At 48.9% G+C, this 22,500-nt stretch overlaps 1 protein-coding gene across 11 annotated transcripts in view; it reads right to left on the reverse strand.

Annotated features, from left to right (window-relative positions):
- Window positions 1-22,500, reverse strand: part of dipk2ab (divergent protein kinase domain 2Ab) — a 105,864-nt gene that overhangs the window by 45,301 nt on the left and 38,063 nt on the right. The gene's annotated exons all lie outside the window — the stretch shown is intronic.

Consider the following 22,500-nt stretch of genomic DNA (forward strand, 5'->3'; position numbering starts at 1 on the left):
CTATAATGACATCACAATACCCCCATAATAGCATCATCAATACCACCATAATGACATCACAATACCCCCATTATGACATCACAATACCCCCATAATGACATCACAATAGCACCATAATGACGTCACAAAACCCCCATAATGACATCACAATACCCCCATAATGACATCACAATAGCACCATAATGACATCACAAAACCCCCATAATGACATCACAATAGCACCATAATGACATCACAATACCACCATAATGACATCATAATAGCACCATAATGACATCACAATACCCCCATAATGACATCACAATACCCCCCTAATGACATCACAATACCCCCATAATGACAGAGTGAAAAATATAAGTAATCAGATCCTCGGGTGCATCCTGTTTCCATTGATCATCCTTGATGTTTCTAAAACTTGATTGGAGTCCACCTGTGGTAAATTCAATTCATTGGACAAGATTTGGATTTGGAAAGGCACACACCTGTCTATATAAGGTCCCACAGTTGACAGTGCATGTCAGAGCAAAAACCAATTCGTATGAGGTCGAAGGAATTGTTCATAGAGCTCCGAGACAGGATTGTGTTGAGGCACAGATCTGGGGAAGGGTACCAAAACATTTCTGCAGCATTGAAGGTCCCCAAGAACACAGTGGCCTCCATCATTCTGCAGCATTAAAGGTCCCCAAGAACACTGTGACCTCCATCATTCTAAAATGGCAGAAGTTTGGAACCACCAAGACTCTTCCTAGAGCTGGCCGCCCGGCCAAACTGAGCAATCGGGGGAGAAGAGCCTTGGTCAGGGAGGTGACCAAGGACCCGATGGTCACTCTGACAGAGCTCCAGAGTTCCTCTGTGGACATGGGAGAACCTTCCAGAAGGACAACCTTCTCTGCAGCACTCCACTAATAAGGCCTTTATGGTAGAGTGGCCAGACGGAAGTCACTCCTCAGTAAAAGGCGCGTGACAGCCTGCTTGGAGCTCGCCAAAAACCTTCTCCAGAGCACTCAGGAAAACCATTTTTTTTTAAAAATACATTTTAGAATCAAATAAGGCTGTAACGTAACAAAATGTGGGATAAAAAGTCTGGATGGTTTCTAAATGCATATAAAGATTACAACTCTATTAAAACAAAACATACGCTCGTTTGAACTTCACTCGTACGACCTCAAAGCAGTATTTATTATACCGATCATCTTTCAGAACACATAGACACCTCTCGATAAACACTCAGACATCAACACGTGCAGAAGTATAAGGAGCATGTGGTCACGAGCAGGGCTCACGTTCACAACGGCTGTCAGTCAAAAACCCACACAGAGCTCTGACTTCACGTAGAGCACTGCTACTGTACACAGCCCACTGCTACTGTACACAGCCCACTGCTACTGTACACAGCCCACTGATACTGTACACAGTCCACTGCTACTGTACACAGCCCACTGCTACTGTACACAGCCCACTGCTACTGTACACAGCCCACTGTTACTGTACACAGCCCACTGCTACTGTACACAGCCCACTGATACTGTACACAGTCCACTGCTACTGTACACAGCCCACTGCTACTGTACACAGCCCACTGTTACTGTACACAGCCCACTGCTACTGTACACTGCCCACTGCTACTGTACACAGCCCACTGCTACTGTACACAGCCCACTGATACTGTACACAGCCCACTGATACTGTACACAGCCCACTGATACTGTACACAGCCCACTGATACTGTACACAGCCCACTGCTACTGTACACAGCCCACTGATACTGTACACAGCCCACTGCTACTGTACACAGCCCACTGTTACTGTACACAGCCCACTGTTACTGTACACAGCCCACTGTTACTGTACACAGCCCACTGCTACTGTACACAGCCCACTGTTACTGTACACAGTCCACTGATACTGTACACAGCCCACTGCTACTGTACACAGCCCACTGTTACTGTACACAGCCCACTGATACTGTACACAGCCCACTGTTACTGTACACAGCCCACTGCTACTGTACACAGCCCACTGTTACTGTACACAGCCCACTGATACTGTACACAGCCCACTGTTACTGTACACAGCCCACTGTTACTGTACACAGCCCACTGATACTGTACACAGTCCACTGAAATTGTACACAGCCCACTGCTACTGTACACAGCCCACTGTTACTGTACACAGCCCACTGATACTGTACACAGCCCACTGTTACTGTACACAGCCCACTGTTACTGTACACAGCCCACTGATACTGTACACAGCCCACTGTTACTGTACACAGCCCACTGCTACTGTACACAGCCCACTGCTACTGTACACAGTCCACTGCTACTGTACACAGCCCACTGTTACTGTACACAGCCCACTGATACTGTACACAGCCCACTGATACTGTACACAGCCCACTGTTACTGTACACAGCCCACTGCTACTGTACACAGCCCACTGCTACTGTACACAGCCCACTGTTACTGTACACAGCCCACTGATACTGTACACAGCCCACTGTTACTGTACACAGCCCACTGTTACTGTACACAGCCCACTGATACCGTACACAGCCCACTGATACCGTACACAGTCCACTGCTACCGTACACAGCCCACTGCTACCGTACACAGCCCACTGCTACCGTACACAGCCCACTGTTACTGTACACAGCCCACTGTTACTGTACACAGCCCACTGCTACTGTACACAGCCCACTGCTACTGTACACAGCCCACTGCTACTGTACACAGCCCACTGCTACTGTACACAGCCCACTGCTACTGTACACAGCCCACTAATACTGTACACAGCCCACTGATACTGTACACAGCCCACTGCTACTGTACACAGCCCACTGATACTGTACACAGCCCACTGTTACTGTACACAGCCCACTGTTACTGTACACAGCCCACTGTTACTGTACACATCCCACTGATACTGTACACAGCCCACTGATACTGTACACAGCCCACTGTTACTGTACACAGCCCACTGATACTGTACACAGCCCACTGCTACTGTACACAGCCCACTGCTACTGTACACAGCCCACTGTTACTGTACACAGCCCACTGTTACTGTACACAGCCCACTGCTACTGTACACAGCCCACTGATACTGTACACAGCCCACTGCTACTGTACACAGCCCACTGATACTGTACACAGCCCACTGCTACTGTACACAGCCCACTGTTACTGTACACAGCCCACTGTTACTGTACACAGCCCACTGCTACTGTACACAGCCCACTGCTACTGTACACAGCCCACTGCTACTGTACACAGCCCACTGCTACTGTACACAGCCCACTGCTACTGTACACAGCCCACTGTTACTGTACACAGCCCACTGTTACTGTACACAGCCCACTGCTACTGTACACAGCCCACTGCTACTGTACACAGCCCACTGTTACTGTACACAGTCCACTGCTACTGTACACAGCCCACTGATACTGTACACAGCCCACTGCTACTGTACACAGCCCACTGCTACTGTACACAGCCCACTGATACTGTACACAGCCCACTGTTACTGTACACAGCCCACTGCTACTGTACACAGCCCACTGCTACTGTACACAGCCCACTGTTACTGTACACAGTCCACTGCTACTGTACACAGCCCACTGATACTGTACACAGCCCACTGCTACTGTACACAGCCCACTGTTACTGTACACAGCCCACTGATACTGTACACAGCCCACTGTTACTGTACACAGCCCACTGCTACTGTACACAGCCCACTGCTACTGTACACAGCCCACTGTTACTGTACACAGTCCACTGCTACTGTACACAGCCCACTGATACTGTACACAGCCCACTGCTACTGTACACAGCCCACTGTTACTGTACACAGCCCACTGCTACTGTACACAGCCCACTGTTACTGTACACAGCCCACTGCTACTGTACACAGCCCACTGCTACTGTACACAGCCCACTGATACTGTACACAGCCCACTGATACTGTACACAGCCCACTGTTACTGTACACAGCCCACTGTTACTGTACACAGCCCACTGTTACTGTACACAGCCCACTGTTACTGTACACAGCCCACTGCTAATCAAATAAAAACCAGGGCTTTGCTCTCCCATAAATATCTGACCTAGTATACTTGGCATTGAGGATTATGGTTTACATTGGGTTTGTTTCAGGGGGAGGGAGAGGGAGGTGGAGAGGGACGGGAGGAGGGGGGACTGGGAGAGGGAGGTGGGAGGGAGAGGGAGGTGGGGAGGGAGGTGGAGAGGGACGGGAGGAGGGGGGACTGGGAGGTGGAGAGGGGCAGGAGGAGGGGGGACTGGGAGGGGAGGGTGGAGAGGGACGGGAGGAGGGGGGACTGGGAGGGGGAGGTGGAGAGGGAGGTGGGAGGTGGAGAGGGACAGGAGGAGGGGGGACTGGGAGGGGGAGGTGGAGAGGGAGGTGGGAGGTGGAGAGGGACAGGAGGAGGGGGGACTGGGAGGGGGAGGTGGAGAGGGAGAGGGAGGTGGGGAGGGAGGTGGAGAGGGAGGTGGGGGGGGGAGAGGTTTATGGTTTACATTGGGTTTGTTTAAAGGGGAGGGAGAGGGAGGTGGAGAGGGACGGGAGGAGGGGGGACTGGGAGAGGGAGGTGGGAGGGAGAGGGAGGTGGAGAGGGAGGTGGAGAGGGACGGGAGGAGGGGGGACTGGGAGGTGGAGAGGGACGGGAGGAGGGGGGACTGGGAGAGGGAGGTGGGAGGGAGGTGGAGAGGGACAGGAGGAGGGGGAGATGGAGAGGGAGGTGGGAGGTGGAGAGGGACAGGAGGAGGGGGGACTGGGAGGGGGAGGTGAGAGGGACAGGAGGAGGGGGGACTGGGAGCGGGAGGTGGAGAGGGAGGTGGAGAGGGAGGTGGGAGGTGGAGAGGGACAGGAGGAGGGGGGACTGGGAGGGGGAGGTGGAGAGGGAGGTGGAGAGGGACAGGAGGAGGGGGAGATGGAGAGGGAGGTGGGAGGTGGAGAGGGACAGGAGGAGGGGGGACTGGGAGTGGGAGGTGGAGAGGGAGGTGGAGAGGGACAGGAGGAGGGGGAGATGGAGAGGGAGGTGGGAGGTGGAGAGGGACAGGAGGAGGGGGGACTGGGAGGGGGAGGTGAGAGGGACAGGAGGAGGGGGGACTGGGAGGGGGAGGTGGAGAGGGAGGTGGAGAGTGAGGTGGAGAGGGAGGTGGAGAGGGAGGTGGAGAGGGAGTTGGGAGGGAGGTGGAGAGGGAGGTGGAGAGGGAGGTGGGAGGGAGGTGGAGAGGGAGGTAGAGAGGGAGGTGGGAGGGAGGTGGAGAGGGAGGTGGAGAGGGAGAGGTTTATGGTTTACATTGGGTTTGTTTCGTGAAAGCAGATGAGCGTTATTTGAGATTTTATGAGATTACACCTGTCTCTCTCCCTCTCCACCTCCCTCTCCCTCCCCCGAAACAAACCCAATGTAAACCATAAACCTCTCCCCCCCCACCTCCCTCTCCACCTCCCTCTCCCAGTCCCCCCTCCTCCCGTCCCTCTCCACCTCCCCCTTCCAGTCCCCCCTCCTCCCATCCCTCCCCACCTCCCTCTCCCTCCCTCCCCACCTCCCTCTCCCTCCCACCTCCCTCTCCCAGTCCCCCCTCCTCCCGTCCCTCTCCACCTCCCTCCCCACCTCCCTCTCCCTCCCACATCCCCCTCCCAGTCCCCCCTCCTCCCGTCCCTCTCCACCTCCCTCTCCCTCCCACCTCCCTCCCCACCTCCCTCTCCCTCCCACATCCCCCTCCCAGTCCCCCCTCCTCCTGCCCCTGTCCACCTCCCAGTCCCCCCTCCTCCCGTCCCTCTCCACCTCCCTCTCCCTCCCCTTTAAGCAAACCCAATGTAAACCATAAACCTCTCCCCCCCCACCTCCCTCTCCACCTCCCTCCCCACCTCCCTCTCCCTCTCCACCTCCCCCTCCCAGTCCCCCCTCCTCCTGTCCCTCTCCACCTCCCACTCCACCTCCCCCTCCCAGTCCCCCCTCCTCCTGTCCCTCTCCACCTCCCACCTCCCTCTCCACCTCCCCCTCCCAGTCCCCCCTCCTCCCGTCCCTCTCCACCTCCCCCTCCCAGTCCCCCCTCCTCCTGCCCCTCTCCACCTCCCAGTCCCCCCTCCTCCCGTCCCTCTCCACCTCCCTCTCCCTCCCACCTCCCTCTCCCAGTCCCCCCTCCTCCCGTCCCTCTCCACCTCCCTCTCCCTCCCCTTTAAACAAACCCAATGTAAACCATAATCCTCAATGCCAAGTATACTAGGTCAGATATTTATGGGAGAGCAAAGCCCTGGTTTTTATTTGATTAGTGACAACGACCATTCGTTCCGCTCGCTGGTAGTCCAAGTCATTAACCTCTTCTGTTCCTCGTCCCTCCAGGCTTTACTCTGTTGTGCGTGTGCCCCCCCCCCCCCCCCCCCATCTCTTTCCCTCAGCTCTCTCCCCCTTCCTACCCTTGGTTTTGCTTCCAGCGTTTGAAGACGACGTGTTCTTTCATGTCAGGTGAAGTGAGAAGGAGGCGCTGGGGGGGGGGGGGGGGGGGTATGGGACCAGCGTCTCTAGCACAGATTTTAGTCTGGAGGAGATGAGTGCTGTACCCTTGACTGAGTTAACCCCACAGGCCTGTCATGTCCTATTGCGGGCTTCACTGAGCAGACATGACTTTGGCTCGCAGAGTTACCGCAGTCACATGCTCTCAGGAAGCGATGGGTGGGTCGTGCTAATTTGAGTCCGGATAGGCGCCAATTTAACCAGCTAACCAGCCTGGAAGAATGTATTAAATATGACCTTCACCTGACGGTTCACTTCCCTCTTCTTTCTCCATCCCTCCATCTCTCCATCTCTCCATCCCTCCATCTCTCCATCCCTCCATCTCTCCATCTCTCCATCCCTCCATCTCTCCATCCCTCCATCTCTCCACCTCTCCATCCCTCCATCCCTCCATCTCTCCACCTCTCCATCTCTCCATCCCCCCATCCCTCCATCCCTCCATCCCCCCCATCTCTCCATCCCTCCATCTCTCCATCCCCCCCATCTCTCCATCCCCCCCATCTCTCCATCCCTCCATCTCTCCATCCCTCCATCAGACAGCCAGCCAGAGGAAGACCAGCAGACAAAGGCAAATGGAATTTTAAAAGAAAGTCCTGGCCAATATTTGAGCAGACCTCAGTTGGTGCATTTATCTGTAAAGGAAGTGAAGGGCTGAGAAACCTAACAGGAAGTCACATTCCATCAAGCAGTGTTCTGGTATCACATTGGCACATACACATAATGACATGACTTATTATAGGCAATGATGCAATTTTTTTGGGAAGGGAAAAAACTCCTACAGAACTCAGAAAAAAACACAAGGTGTCTTGAAAACAAAACACAACAAAAACAGTCACGTTGGAACCTCACTTTTCACAAGGAGACCCTTGTCCTGCGGTCTTCCTTTGTTTTGTCTTCCAAAAATATATATTCCTTGAAAGCCAAATGGTCTTCCACATGACCGGGTTGAGAGTGCCTCTTCAATTCAACAGCGCAGGCAGAAAAGGCGTTGTGGGCCAAACACAGATGACTGTTTTCCACTGACAAAGAGAGTCTAGTTTACCCAGCTCTCAGATACAGAACAGACCCATGACAGTCTGTCGTTTCACAGACCTGGAAACACAACAGACCCATGACAGTCTGTCGTTTCACAGAGCTGGAAACAGAACAGACCCATGACAGTCTGTAGCTGGAAACACAACAGACCCATGACAGTCTGTCGCTGGAAACACAACAGACCTATGACAGTCTGTCGCTGGAAACACAACAGACCCATGACAGTCTGTAGCTGGAAACACAACAGACCCATGACAGTCTGTAGCTGGAAACACAACAGACCCATGACAGTCTGTAGCTGGAAACACAACAGACCCATGACAGTCAGACCCATTATGGAAACAGAAGTTGTTCTCGTAACAGAGCTGTTCAGCGAGAGGTAGGAGAACAACCACAACAACCACCACAGGCCTCTGGTCAAAAGCATTGCATTAAAGGATAAATCAATACGGGAATCAGCAGATTATTTCCAGGACCCTGACAGACTCGTACCGTCACAGGAACGTAGGTTTTGAAGTAGGATGTCAGGGATCAACAGCCTACCATTTGACTAACTCGCTGTTATTCCACTATATACAGTAGGCGTAGTAGGAGCTAACGACTAAAACGTTCAGTTGGAGAGAGACTGGCGTTCTTGGAAGACTTTACAGTACATATTGTGTGCCATATCTCCACAAACGGCGTTCATTCTTTAGTCTAGTGCTGCTAACTGTCCCCCCCCCCCCCCCAACTGCCCCCCCCCCCCCTTCCCCCTCCACTCCGTCTCTCAGCAAATTCTCATGTTTATCCACTGATTCCCGAACAGAGTCGGGACTCTGAAGAGTTAAAGGCACTCAAACACCCCCAGCCTCTCTGCCAGCCTCTCTGCCAGCCTCTCTGCCAGCCTCTCTCCCAGCCTCTCTCCAATCCCCACCTCGTGGCCTACTGCCTCCCCACAACCCACTGCTCTCCTCTCTGTCCCGTGAGAGACGATACGGACATGCCCGATGCACGCATGTCGTGCGGCTGAGAGCAGAGTGTGTAGTTGAACGGATTGGATTCAGTCAGTCATCCCGATGAGCCTTTAGTTCCCAGCTAACTAGCTAATGCTGGAGAGCTGGCAACAGCGGCAGCGGCATGAGGCTAATTAAAACCGATGTTTATTTCAAATGGGAGAAATAACTTAGTAGTATTGGTCATCTGGATGGAGCCGTGACAAGCCAGTTCGCCAACGTCACGACAAGCCCGTGGGAATGACCACCAGTGTTCACATCAGCCAGCTGGATGCACGTCACCGGCGGAGGCAAACGTGGGCAAATTTGTTCCATCCAATTAGATTTTTTTATTGAGAATAGGATCCTACACAATAAATAACTTGTAATGGTGGTAGTGACCATCTGGATGTCACCGTGATACAGTCTACTTGCTCAACGGAGAGTGATTTCGCTGCAAGCCAGCAACACAAAAACACAGGGCGGTATCCTTCGCTCCTACTTGACATAGTAAGGAGAGGGAACGAAGAGAGGGAACGAAGAGAGGGAAGTAAGGAGAGGGAACGAAGAGAGGGAAAGAAGAGGGAACGAATAGAGGGAACAAATAGAGGGAACGAATAGAGGGAACGAATAGAGGGAACGAATAGAGGGAACGAATAAAGGGAACAAATAGAGGGAACGACTAGAGGGAATTAAGGAGAGGGAACGAATAGAGGGAATGAATAACTCGTAAAAATCCTGCGACCTTGTGTGGCCTACCACGTCTGAACTGTTGTTGCGCCGAACTGTAAATTTGGTGAACCGTTACACCCCTAATATCTACTAAATATAATCTGAATCCTACGCATAAAAACATAACAATTTGGGTGCAACAGAATTAACTTAATTTCTCAGAGATTAAATTACATTTCATCAAAAGAATGTTTCAGGAACGCTAACTGAACATGTTTCTAACAACGGGAAATGATTTCAGAACAATCTGTGATGGTGGGTGTCAAGCCTCTTGCTGATGCTCTTTGAGGTGGATCGGCCCCCATCTGTCTAAAACGGTATTTAGGGTTATAGGTCAATCTAGCCAGGTAACTAAAAGCAACTTCCTAGTAGGGCTGGGCGATATATCACATTAATATGATTCATTCAAATGTATGTTTTAGCGCAATGTTGCAAATGCCTGTAAGAAACACGTTATTTGTAAAAAAAAAAAAACGTATGAGCGTCTGTCATTTTTGGTCTCGTCTGTGCTGTGCACCCTGCCACTCACACCAAGCCCCTCCCCCTGCCACTCACACCAAGCCCCTCCCCTTCCACACCAAGCCCCTCCCACTGCCACTCACACCAAGCCACTCCCCCTGCCACTCACACCAAGCCCCTCCCCCTGCCACTCACACCAAGCCCCTCCCCCTGACACTCACACCAAGCCCCTCCCCCTGCCACTCACACCAAGCCCCTCCCCCTGCCACTCACACCAAGCCCCTCCCCCTGCCACTCACACCAAGCCCCTCCCCCTGCCACTCACACCAAGCCCCTCCCCTTCCACACCAAGCCCCTCCCACTGCCACTCACACCAAGCCACTCCCCCTGCCACTCACACCAAGCCCCTCCCCCTGCCACTCACACCAAGCCCCTCCCCCTGCCACTCACACCAAGCCCCTCCCCCTGACACTCACACCAAGCCCCTCCCCCTGCCACTCACACACAGACACCAAGCCCCTCCCCCTGCCACTCACACAGACACCAAGCCCCTCCCCCTGCCACTCACACAGACACCAAGCCCCTCCCCCTGCCACTCACACACAGACACCAAGCCCCTCCCCCTGCCACTCACACACAGACACCAAGCCCCTCCCCCTGCCACTCACACAGACACCAAGCCCCTCCCCCTGCCACTCACACAGACACCAAGCCCCTCCCCTTCCACATCAAGCCCCTCCCCCTGTCACTCACACAGACACCAAGCCCCTCCCCCTGCCATTCTCACACAGACACCATGCCCCTCCCTTTCCACACCAAGCCCCTCCCCCTGCCACTCACAGACACCAAGCCCCTCCCCCTGCTACTCACACACAGACACCAAGCCCCTCCCCCTATCACTCACACAGACACCAAGCCCCTCCCCTGCCACTCTCACACAGACACCAAGCCCCCCCCCCCCCCCCCCCTGCCACTCACACAGACACCAAGCCCCTCCCCTTCCACTCACACCTACGAAGAGACGAAAGATCACTGGACTCCTGAGTGGTTCCGATGTCTAAGGCTCTGCATCTCAGTGCTAAAGGCGTCACTACAGATACATTGGTTCGATTTCAGGCTGTATCACAACCGGCCGTGATTGGGTGTCCCATAGGGCAGCGCACAGTTGGGTTTGGCCAGGTGTAGGCCGTCATTGTAAATAAGAATTTGTTATTAACTGACTTGCCTAGTTAAATAAAAGATAAACATTTGTTTTGGTTTAAATGACTACAGCTTTGGGGAAACAAAGGTTCAATTCTAAACAAATAACAATCATTTCTTTCTCTCGGACAATGAAGCCGTTTGATGTTTGGTCCAACAGAATCAGTCACACAGAAACACATTATGTCCTGTAATAGAGGAGAATTGAACCTTTGTAATGATAACCTTTTAATATGTCCAAACTCCCAACATTTACAACAGAGCAGACCTCTACTCAGATGGGAGTGTCAACCAACATTTACAACAGAGCAGACCTCTACTCAGATGGGAGTGTCAACCAACATTTACAACAGAGCAGACCTCTACTCAGATGGGATTATCAACCAACATTTACAACAGAGCAGACCTCTACTCAGATGGGAGTATCAACCAACATTTACAACAGAGCAGACCTCTACTCAGATGGGAGTATCAACCAACATTTACAACAGAGCAGACCTCTACTCAGATGGGATTATCAACCAACATTTACAACAGAGCAGACCTCTACTCAGATGGGAGTATCAACCAACATTTACAACAGAGCAGACCTCTACTCAGATGGGAGTATCAACCAACATGAAAATAAATGCTCAGTTTCCACCGCGTACCGCTAGAAGCATTTTCTGCCACAGACGTACCGTGGGGCAAAAAAGTATTTAGTCAGCCACCAATTGTGCAAGTTCTCACAATTAAAAAGATGAGAGAGGCCTGTAATTTTCATCATAGGTACACTTCAGCTTTTTTTGCCCCACTGTTTGTGCCACTAGCCGTCTAGTCTGTGTGTGACGGAATCTGTAAATGAGCATTAAAGAAAGATTTCTGTACGGAAACTCATTTTTCATTCTGAGGAAAACGGTAGGCTACATTTATTTTTTTATTTTTTTATTTTATTAACCCTAACCCTAACCCTAACCCTAACCCTAACCCTGAACAAAGTGGAAAGGCGTTCTGAGGAATACTAGTAGGAAAAGGAATACTAGTAGGAAAATACTACTACTACTACTACTAATAGGAAAATACTACTAATAGGAAAGGCTAGCGTTATGTTCAAAACAGTTGGCGTCAGACAGACACAGGTCATAACTATTCAACGGTTCTACCTCATCGTCTAGCAACTAGATCCACGTTGGCTTGAAACATATACAGTATATATAGAGAGAGATTAGTCTGGCTCATCACTAGCAGTGGGCTTGTGTTTAAGAGTTAAATGAGATGGTAATGTTCTAGAATATCGGATGCCAGAAGATGGTCAGTAGAAGATGACGTGGTTCTGGTAACATGTGGTAATGTTCTAGAATATGGGATACCAGAAGATGGTCAGTAGAAGACAACGTGCACGTTGGTTCTGGTAACATGTGGTAATGTTCTAGAATATGGGATACCAGAAGATGGTCAGTAGAAGACAACGTTGGTTCTGGTAACATGTGGTAATGTTCTAGAATATGGGATACCAGAAGATGGTCAGTAGAAGACAACGTTGGTTCTGGTAACATGTGGTAATGTTCTAGAATATGGGATACCAGAAGATGGTCAGTAGAAGACAACGTTGGTTCTGGTAACATGTGGTAATGTTCTAGAATATGGGATACCAGAAGATGGTCAGTAGAAGATGACGTGGTTCTGGTAACATGTGGTAATGTTCTAGAATATGGGATACCAGAAGATGGTCAGTAGAAGACGATGTGGTTCTGGTAACATGTGGTAATGTTCTAGAATATGGGATACCAGAAGATGGTCAGTAGAAGACAACGTGCACGTTGGTTCTGGTAACATGTGGTAATGTTCTAGAATATGGGATACCAGAAGATGGTCAGTAGAAGACGATGTGGTTCTGGTAACATGTGGTAATGTTCTAGAATATGGGATACCAGAAGATGGTCAGTAGAAGACGACGTGGTTCTGGTAACATGTGGTAATGTTCTAGAATAGGGGATACCAGAAGATGGTCAGTAGAAGACAACGTGCACGTTGGTTCTGGTAACATGTGGTAATGTTCTAGAATATGGGATTCCAGAAGATGGTCAGTAGAAGACAACGTTGGTTCTGGTAACATGTGGTAATGTTCTAGAATATGGGATACCAGAAGATGGTCAGTAGAAGACGACGTGCACGTTGGTTCTGGTAACATGTGGTAATGTTCTAGAATATGGGATACCAGAAGATGGTCAGTAGAAGACAACGTTGGTTCTGGTAACATGTGGTAATGTTCTAGAATATGGGATACCAGAAGATGGTCAGTAGAAGATGACGTGGTTCTGGTAACATGTGGTAATGTTCTAGAATATGGGATACCAGAAGATGGTCAGTAGAAGACGACGTGCACGTTGGTTCTGGTAACATATGGTAATGTTCTAGAATATGGGATACCAGAAGATGGTCAGTAGAAGACGACATGCACGTTGGTTCTGGTAACATTTTGAACAAAAAAAGGGTATTTTCATTGGCTGAGACTTGAAAGCCAGGTCAGCGATTATTGAAAAAAAAAAAATATATATATAATTAAAAGCTGAATAAATTATAACTATTTGGTTGGCTAGGCAGCTCATATAGCTTAATGACCTGAACATATCTGACAATGTTTTGGAGTTTAACTGTAGACAATTTTTTGTAATTCACCATAACAGGAAAATGAACACATTAACACACATTAAAGCAGTGCATTTGTCGGAAGAAATGTAGAGCTTGCTGTTGAACAACGGGGTCAAAGTTGAATGTCCCTTGCTCAGTTGCGGCTAGACAATGTCTATATAAAGAGGAGCGAATGCCAACAGAATGTGGTAAGACATTTGGCTTTTTGAAAAGGGACCATAAACATTGTCCCCCCCAACAAAAAAGGATGGAAAGACAGGGAGAGATAGAGAGAGAGATAGAGGGGGGGGATGGAGACCACACAAGGCTAATAAGATTTTATAGATTGACTGGACTAAAAAGGCTGATTTCGCCTTTGTCCTCCCAGATGCCTGGAGGTGTCGGCTGAGTTAGGGATTGGAGGTTACGGCACATATTGAACGTCTATACATTCTGGGCTCATTGTTGTCCTGACCCTTCACGAGACACGGTCAATGTCACATGAAATTGCAATTGATTGGTTGGTTGGTTGGTTGTAAATCACCGGGGGAAATGACTGGAGAGAGTGGTGCTATAATCTGATCTGGAGGACTCACTAAACAGAGAACATCCCTGGTCATCCCTACTGCCTCTGATCTGGAGGACTCACTAAACAGAGAACATCCCTGGTCATCCCTACTGCCTCTGATCTGGAGGACTCACTAAACAGAGAACATCCCTGATCATCCCTACTGCCTCTGATCTGGAGGACTCACTAAACAGAGAACATCCCTGGTCATCCCTAATGCCTCTGATCTGGAGGACTCACTAAACAGAGAACATCCCTGGTCATCCCTACTGCCTCTGATCTGGAGGACTCACTAAACAGAGAACATCCCTGATCATCCCTACTGCCTCTGATCTGGTGGACTCACTAAACAGAGAACATCCCTGGTCATCCCTACTGCCGCTGATCTGGAGGACTCACTAAAAAGAGAACATCCCTGGTCTACTGCCTCCGATCTGGAGGACTCACTAAACAGAGAATATCCCTGGTCTACTGCCTCTGATCTGGAGGACTCACTAAACAGAGAACATCCCTGGTCATCCCTACTGCCTCTGATCTGGAGGACTCACTAAACAGAGAACATCCCTGATCATCCCTACTGCCTCTGATCTGGTGGACTCACTAAACAGAGAACATCCCTGGTCATCCCTACTGCCTCTGATCTGGTGGACTCACTAAACAGAGAACATCCCTGGTCATCCCTACTGCCTCTGATCTGGAGGACTCACTAAACAGAGAACATCCCTGGTCATACCTACTGCCTCTGATCTGGAGGACTCACTAAACAGAGAATATCCCTGGTCTACTGCCTCTGATCTGGAGGACTCACTAAACAGAGAACATCCCTGGTCATCCCTACTGCCTCTGATCTGGAGGACTCACTAAACAGAGAACATCCCTGGTCATCCCTACTAGCCTCTGATCTGGTGGACTCACTAAACAGAGAACATCCCTGATCATCCCTACTGCCTCTGATCTGGTGGACTCACTAAACAGAGAACATCCCTGGTCATCCCTACTGCCTCTGATCTGGTGGACTCACTAAACAGAGAACATCCCTGGTCATCCCTACTGCCTCTGATCTGGAGGACTCACTAAACAGAGAACATCCCTGGTCATACCTACTGCCTCTGATCTGGAGGACTCACTAAACAGAGAACATCCCTGGTCATCACTACTGTCTCTGATCTGGAGGACTCACTAAACAGAGAATATCCCTGGTCTACTGCCTCTGATCTGGAGGACTCACTAAACAGAGATGCGTCATTAGTAAATGATGTCTGAGTGTTGGAGTGTAACTGGTTATCTGTAACGTAAAAAGGTACAGTAAGGTTTTGCTTTATATCAGGATTTTGTCAAAATATATTCATACTCTTACTGAAGTATATTTTAGGAATTACATTTACTTTTGATACTTAAGTAAATTTAAAACCAAATACTTTTACTCAAATAGTATTTTACTGGTTGACTCATTTTAAATACTTTTCTATGAAGGTATCTTTACTTTTACTCCAGTATGACGCTTTGGGTGGAAAAGGGGCTCAGGGTTGGTCAGAAAGTGATCCTCTACTGTTTCTTCACCCTGGGACCTAAAGTGGTGTAGTTTTCACACCTGATTCCACTAGCTAGGAAACTAAAAAGTTAAGTAATCTACCTGGGTGGCCGTTGGAAGAGCCTGGCGCTCGCCAGGGTTTGATTCTCACAAAAGAATTGGCACTCACTACTGTAAGTCACTCTGGATAAGAGTGTCTGCTAAATGACTAACATTTGAAAACAAAAACAATGTGCACAGCTTGTTGGTCCCCAGGACCAGTATTAAGAAACACTGTGTAACAGCTTGTTGGTCCCCAGGACCAGTATTAAGAAACACTGTGTAACAGCTTGTTGGTCCCCAGGACCAGTATTAAGAAACACTGTGTAACAGCTTGTTGGTCCCCAGGACCAGTATTAAGAAACACTGTGTAACAGCTTGTTGGTCCCCAGGACCAGTATTAAGAAACACTGTGTAACAGCTTGTTGGTCCCCAGGACCAGTATTAAGAAACACTGTGTAACAGCTTGTTGGTCCCCAGGACCAGTATTAAGAAACACTGTGTAACAGCTTGTTGGTCCCCAGGACCAGTATTAAGAAACACTGTGTAACAGCTTGTTGGTCCCCAGGACCAGTATTAAGAAACACTGTGTAACAGCTTGTTGGTCCCCAGGACCAGTATTAAGAAACACTGTGTAACAGCTTGTTGGTCCCCAGGACCAGTATTAAGAAACACTGTGTAACAGCTTGTTGGTCCCCAGGACCAGTATTAAGAAACACTGTGTAACAGCTTGTTGGTCCCCAGGACCAGTATTAAGAAACACTGTGTAACAGCTTGTTGATCCCCAGGACCAGTATTAAGAAACACTGTGTAACAGCTTGTTGGTCCCCAGGACCAGTATTAAGAAACACTGTAACAGCTTGTTGGTCCCCAGGACCAGTATTAAGAAACACTGTGTAACAGCTTGTTGGTCCCCAGGACCAGTATTAAGAAACACTGTGTAACAGCTTGTTGGTCCCCAGGACCAGTATTAAGAAACACTGTAACAGCTTGTTGGTCCCCAGGACCAGTATTAAGAAACACTGTGTAACAGCTTGTTGGTCCCCAGGACCAGTATTAAGAAACACTGTGTAACAGCTTGTTGGTCCCCAGGACCAGTATTAAGAAACACTAACGGCTTGGTCCCCAGGACCAGTATTAAGAAACACTGTGTAACGGCTTGTTGGTCCCCAGGACCAGTATTAAGAAACACTGTGTAACAGCTTATCGGTCCCCAGGACCAGTATTAAGAAACACTGTGTAACAGCTTGTTGGTCCCCAGGACCAGTATTAAGAAACACTGTGTAACAGCTTGTTGGTCCCCAGGACCAGTATTAAGAAACACTGTGTAACAGCTTGTTGGTCCCCAGGACCAGTATTAAGAAACACTGTGTAACAGCTTGTTGATCCCCAGGACCAGTATTAAGAAACACTGTGTAACAGCTTGTTGGTCCCCAGGACCAGTATTAAGAAACACTGTGTAACAGCTTGTTGGTCCCCAGGACCAGTATTAAGAAACACTGTGTAACAGCTTGTTGGTCCCCGGGACCAGTATTAAGAAACACTGTGTAACAGCTTGTTGGTCCCCAGGACCAGTATTAAGAAACACTGTGTAACAGCTTGTTGGTCCCCAGGACCAGTATTAAGAAACACTGTGTAACAGCTTGTTGGTCCCCAGGACCAGTATTAAGAAACACTGTGTAACAGCTTGTTGGTCCCCAGGACCAGTATTAAGAAACACTGTGTAACAGCTTGTTGGTCCCCAGGACCAGTATTAAGAAACACTGTGTAACAGCTTGTTGGTCCCCAGGACCAGTATTAAGAAACACTGTGTAACAGCTTGTTGGTCCCCAGGACCAGTATTAAGAGACACTGTGTAACAGCTTGTTGGTCCCCAGGACCAGTATTAAGAAACACTGTGTAACAGAATAATGGTTAAAGCAGAAGAGACAGAAATAGTTTTTCCTGACCTCCGTTTCAAAAGTAGTTTCTTTCGCTTCCTAAAAAACGTCTGAAACCTCAAGGACTAACACAGATGTAATAGTTGTTTTGTTTTTTGTCTTTTTTTCTCTCCAAAAGACCATCAGATGCACTTTGAATAATTTAAACCTGCCTTGAATGTTAAATATGCAGGATGTCACCAACACAGCACTGTTACCCTTGATCCATACTGGTGACAAATCAGCAGCATGAACTCTTGATGTACCTTGATCTCCTTTTCAAGAATGTCCCCCCCCAAAAAAAGAATACAACAAATCTACTTAGTAACAAGACAAATATGTAAACGACTGTCTAATAATAAATAATAACAACAATAATAATAAACACATATACACATTTTTTTTTTGGAGGGGTCATTTTTTGCCCAAGCCAAATGTCTTCAGCCTCCTGAGGTTGAATAGGCCAGGCTGAAGAATCTGCAGGTTGGTTTTGGGGCGGGTCTGATCGATACTAAGTGACTATGCTAAAGATCTACGGCGGAAGAAGGAAGAGGATTCATACCCTGTAATTTACAGAGGGTTTGGCATCAACAGTGGAAAGGTGACTCTGGGATTCTGGCCTTCTAGGCAGAGTTGAAAAAAAAAAGCCATATCTCAGACTGGCTAATAAAAAGAAAAGATTGAGATGGGCAAAATAACACAGACACTGGACAGAGGAACTCTGCCTTGAAGGCCAGCATCCCGGAGTCGTCTCTTCACTGTTGACGTTGAGACTGGTGTTTTGCAGGTACTATTTAATGAAGCTGTCAGTTGAGGACTTGTGAGGCGGCTGTTTCTCAAACTAGACACACTAATGTACTTGTCCTCTTGCTCAGTTGTGCACCGGGGCCTCCCACTCCTCTTTCTATTCTGGTTAGAGACAGTTCTGTGAAGGGAGTAGTACACAGTGTTGTATGGGATCTTCAGTTTCTTGGCAATTTCTCACATGGAATAGCCTTCATTTCTCAGAACAAGAATAGACTGACGAGTTTCAGAAGAAGGTACTTTGTTTCTGGCCATTTTGGACGTTTACATTTGGTTTTACTCCATATTGACGTTGAATTGAATTTTTGACTTTTCTTACAATCATCACGAGTTGAATTGTGGAGCGTTTCAGGCCCCCGAAGTGAACACTGATGGTGGGCGATTAGGCCTGGCTTGCAGTCGGCGTTCCAATTCATCACAAATGTGTTCGATGAGGTTGATGTCAGGGCTCTGTGCAGGCCAGTCAAGTTCTTCCACAATGATCTCGCCAACCATTTCTTCATGGACCTTGCTTGGTACACTGTCATTCACGCTGAAACAAGGAAAGGGCCTTCCCCAAACTGTTGCCACAAAGTAGAATTGTCTAGAATGTCATTGTATGCTGTAGCAGTAAGATTTCCCTACACTGGAACTATGGGGCTTAGCCCGGACCTTGAAAAAACAGTCCCAGAACATTATTCTTCCTCCATCAAACTTTACAGTTGGCACTATGCATTCGGGCAGGTATCCTGGTATCCAGGGCGGTATCCTGGTATCCGCCAAACCCAGATCTGACTGCCAGATGGTGAAGCGTGACTCATCACAAAAGAGAACGCGTTTCCACTGCTCCAGAGGCCAATGGCGGCGAGCTTTACACCACTCCAGCCGACACTTGGCATTGCGCATGGTGATCTTAGGCTTGTGTGCAGCTGTTCGGTCATAGAAACCCATTTCATGAAGCTCCCAATGAACCGTTGTTGTGCTGACGTTTCTTCCAGAGGCAGTTTGGAACTCGGTAGTGAGTGTTGCAGGGGAGGACAGACTATTTTTTACGCACTACGTGCTTCAGAGGTCCCGCTCTGTGAGATTGTGTGGCCTACCACTTCGGGGCTAAGCCGTTGCTGCTCCTAGACGTTTCCACTTCACAATAACAGCACTTACAGTTGACCGGGGCATCTCTAGCAGGGCAGAAATTTGACGAACTGACTTATTGGAAAGGTGGCATCCCATGACGGTGCCAAGTTTACAGTCACTGAGCTCTTCAGTAAGGCCATTCTACTGCCAGTGTTTGTCTATGGAGATTGCATGGCTGTGTGCTCAATTTTATACACCCGTCAACAACAGATGAGGCTGAAATAGTCTAATCTACAAGTGTGAAGGGATGTACACATACTTAAGTATATATAGTGTATATTGATTCGGTAAGTATTCAACCCCCTGAGTCTGTTAGAATCACCTTCGACAGCAATTACAGCTGTGAGTCTTTCTGGGTAAGTCTCTAAGAGCTTTCCACACATGGATTGTGCAACATTGGCAAATTGTTATTTTCAACATTCTTCAAGCTCTGTCAAATTGGTTATTGATCATTGCTAGACAACCATTTTCAGGCCTCGTCATAGATTTTCAAGGTGATTTAAGTCAAAACTAACTCGGCCACTCAGGAACATTCACTGTCGTCTTGGTAAGCAACTCCAGCGTAGCTTTGTTATTGTGTGTTAGGTGCTTAGCCGGTGGTCAGCTCCATTCTGTTCCTGAAAAACTCCCCAGTCCTTAACGATTACAAAACATACCCATAACATGATGCAGCCACCACTATGCTTGAAAATATGGAGAGGTGTACTCAGTAATGTGTTGTATTGGATTTTCCCCAAACATAACACTTTGTATACAAGACAAAAACTTATTAGATTTGCCACATTTTCAGTATTAATTACATGTTTTGTTGCAAGTTGTAGAATATTTAAATTCTGTACAGGCTTCCTTCTTTTCACTGTCAAGTAGGTTAGTATTGTGGAGTAACTACAATGTTGTTGATCCATCCTCAGTTTTCTCCTATCACAGCCATTCAACTTTGTAACTGTTTTAAAGTCACCATTGGCCTCATGGTGAAATCCCTGAGCAGTTTCCTTTCTCTCCAGCAACTGAGTTAGAAAGGAAGCCTGTATCTTTGTGGTGACTGGGTTTATTCATACACCAACCAAAGGTTAATTAATAACTTCACCATCATCAAAGAGATATTCAGTGTCTGCCTTTTAAGTTTATTTTTACCCATCTACCAATAGGTGCCCTTCTCTGCGAGTCATTGGAAAACCTCCCTGGTATTTGTGGTATGAAATTCACTGCTCGACTGAGGGACCTTACAGATAATTAAACGTGTTGGGTACAGAGATGAGGTAGTCATTCAACATTCATGTTAAACACTTATCGCACACAGAATGAGTCCATGCAACTATTATGTGACTTGTTGAGCACATTTCTACTCCTGAACTTGAAAACTTATTGGCATTTCAGCCTTTCTTTTTCTTTTTTTACCCCGTAAATGTTTATTTTCTCCCCAATTTCGTGGTGTCCAATTGTTTTAGTAGCTACTATCTTGTCTCATCGCTACAACTCCCGTACGGGCTCGGGAGAGACGAAGGTTGAAAGTCATTCGTCCTCCGATACACAACCCAACCAAGCCGCACTGCTTCTTAACACAGCGCGCATCCCCACCCGGAAACCAGCCGCACCAATGTGTCGGAGGCTACACCGTGCACCTGGCAACCTTGGTTAGCGCGCACTGCGCCCGGCCCGCCACAGGAGTCGCTGGTGCACAATGAGACAAGGAAGCTCAGGCTGTAACAACAAAATGTGGAAACGTCAAGAGCTGTGAAACATTTCAATACTTTACGATGGCCCTGTATATAGACGGCTCAGTGGCAGAAAGGTGTGGCTAACCGGGCCTCTTGGGATTCCACTAGATGGCTCAGTGGCAGAAAGGTGTGGCTAACAGGCCTCTTGGGATTCCACTAGATGGCTCAGTGGCAGAAAGGTGTGGCTAACAGGCCTCTTGGGATTCCACAAGATGGCTCAGTGGCAGAAAGGTGTGGCTAACAGGCCTCTTGGGATTCCACTAGATGGCTCAGTGGCAGAAAGGTGTGGCTAACAGGCCTCTTGGGATTCCACTAGACGGCTCAGTGGCAGAAAGGTGTGGCTGACAGGCCTCTTGGGATTCCACTAGATGGCTCAGTGGCAGAAAGGTGTGGCTAACAGGCCTCTTGGGATTCCACTAGATGGCTCTGTGGCAGAAAGGTGTGGCTAACAGGCCTCTTGGGATTCCACTAGATGGCTCTGTGGCAGAAAGGTGTGGCTAACAGGCCTCTTGGGATTCCACTAGATGGCTCAGTGGCAGAAAGGTGTGGCTAACAGGCCTCTTGGGATTCCACTAGACGGCTCAGTGGCAGAAAGGTGTGGCTAACAGGCCTCTTGGGATTCCACTAGATGGCTCAGTGGCAGAAAGGTGTGGCTAACAGGCCTCTTGGGATTCCACTAGATGGCTCTGTGGCAGAAAGGTGTGGCTAACAGGCCTCTTTGGATTCCACTAGATGGCTCTGTGGCAGAAAGGTGTGGCTAACAGGCCTCTTGGGATTCCACTAGATGGCTCAGTGGCAGAAAGGTGTGGCTTACAGGCCTCTTGGGATTCCACTAGATGGCTCTGTGGCTAACAGGCCTCTTGGGATTCCACTAGATGGCTCAGTGGCAGAAAGGTGTGGCTAACAGGCCTCTTGGGATTCCACTAGATGGCTCTGTGGCAGAAAGGTGTGGCTAACAGGCCTCTTGGGATTCCACTAGACGGCTCAGTGGCAGAAAGGTGTGGCTGACAGGCCTCTTGGGATTCCACTAGATGGCTCAGTGGCAGAAAGGTGTGGCTAACAGGCCTCTTGGGATTCCACTAGATGGCTCTGTGGCAGAAAGGTGTGGCTAACAGGCCTCTTGGGATTCCACTAGATGGCTCTGTGGCAGAAAGGTGTGGCTAACAGGCCTCTTGGGATTCCACTAGATGGCTCAGTGGCAGAAAGGTGTGGCTAACAGGCCTCTTGGGATTCCACTAGACGGCTCAGTGGCAGAAAGGT

Source organism: Oncorhynchus mykiss, chromosome 15 (genome assembly GCF_013265735.2).
Source record: "Oncorhynchus mykiss isolate Arlee chromosome 15, USDA_OmykA_1.1, whole genome shotgun sequence".
Lineage (NCBI taxonomy): Eukaryota > Metazoa > Chordata > Actinopteri > Salmoniformes > Salmonidae > Oncorhynchus > Oncorhynchus mykiss.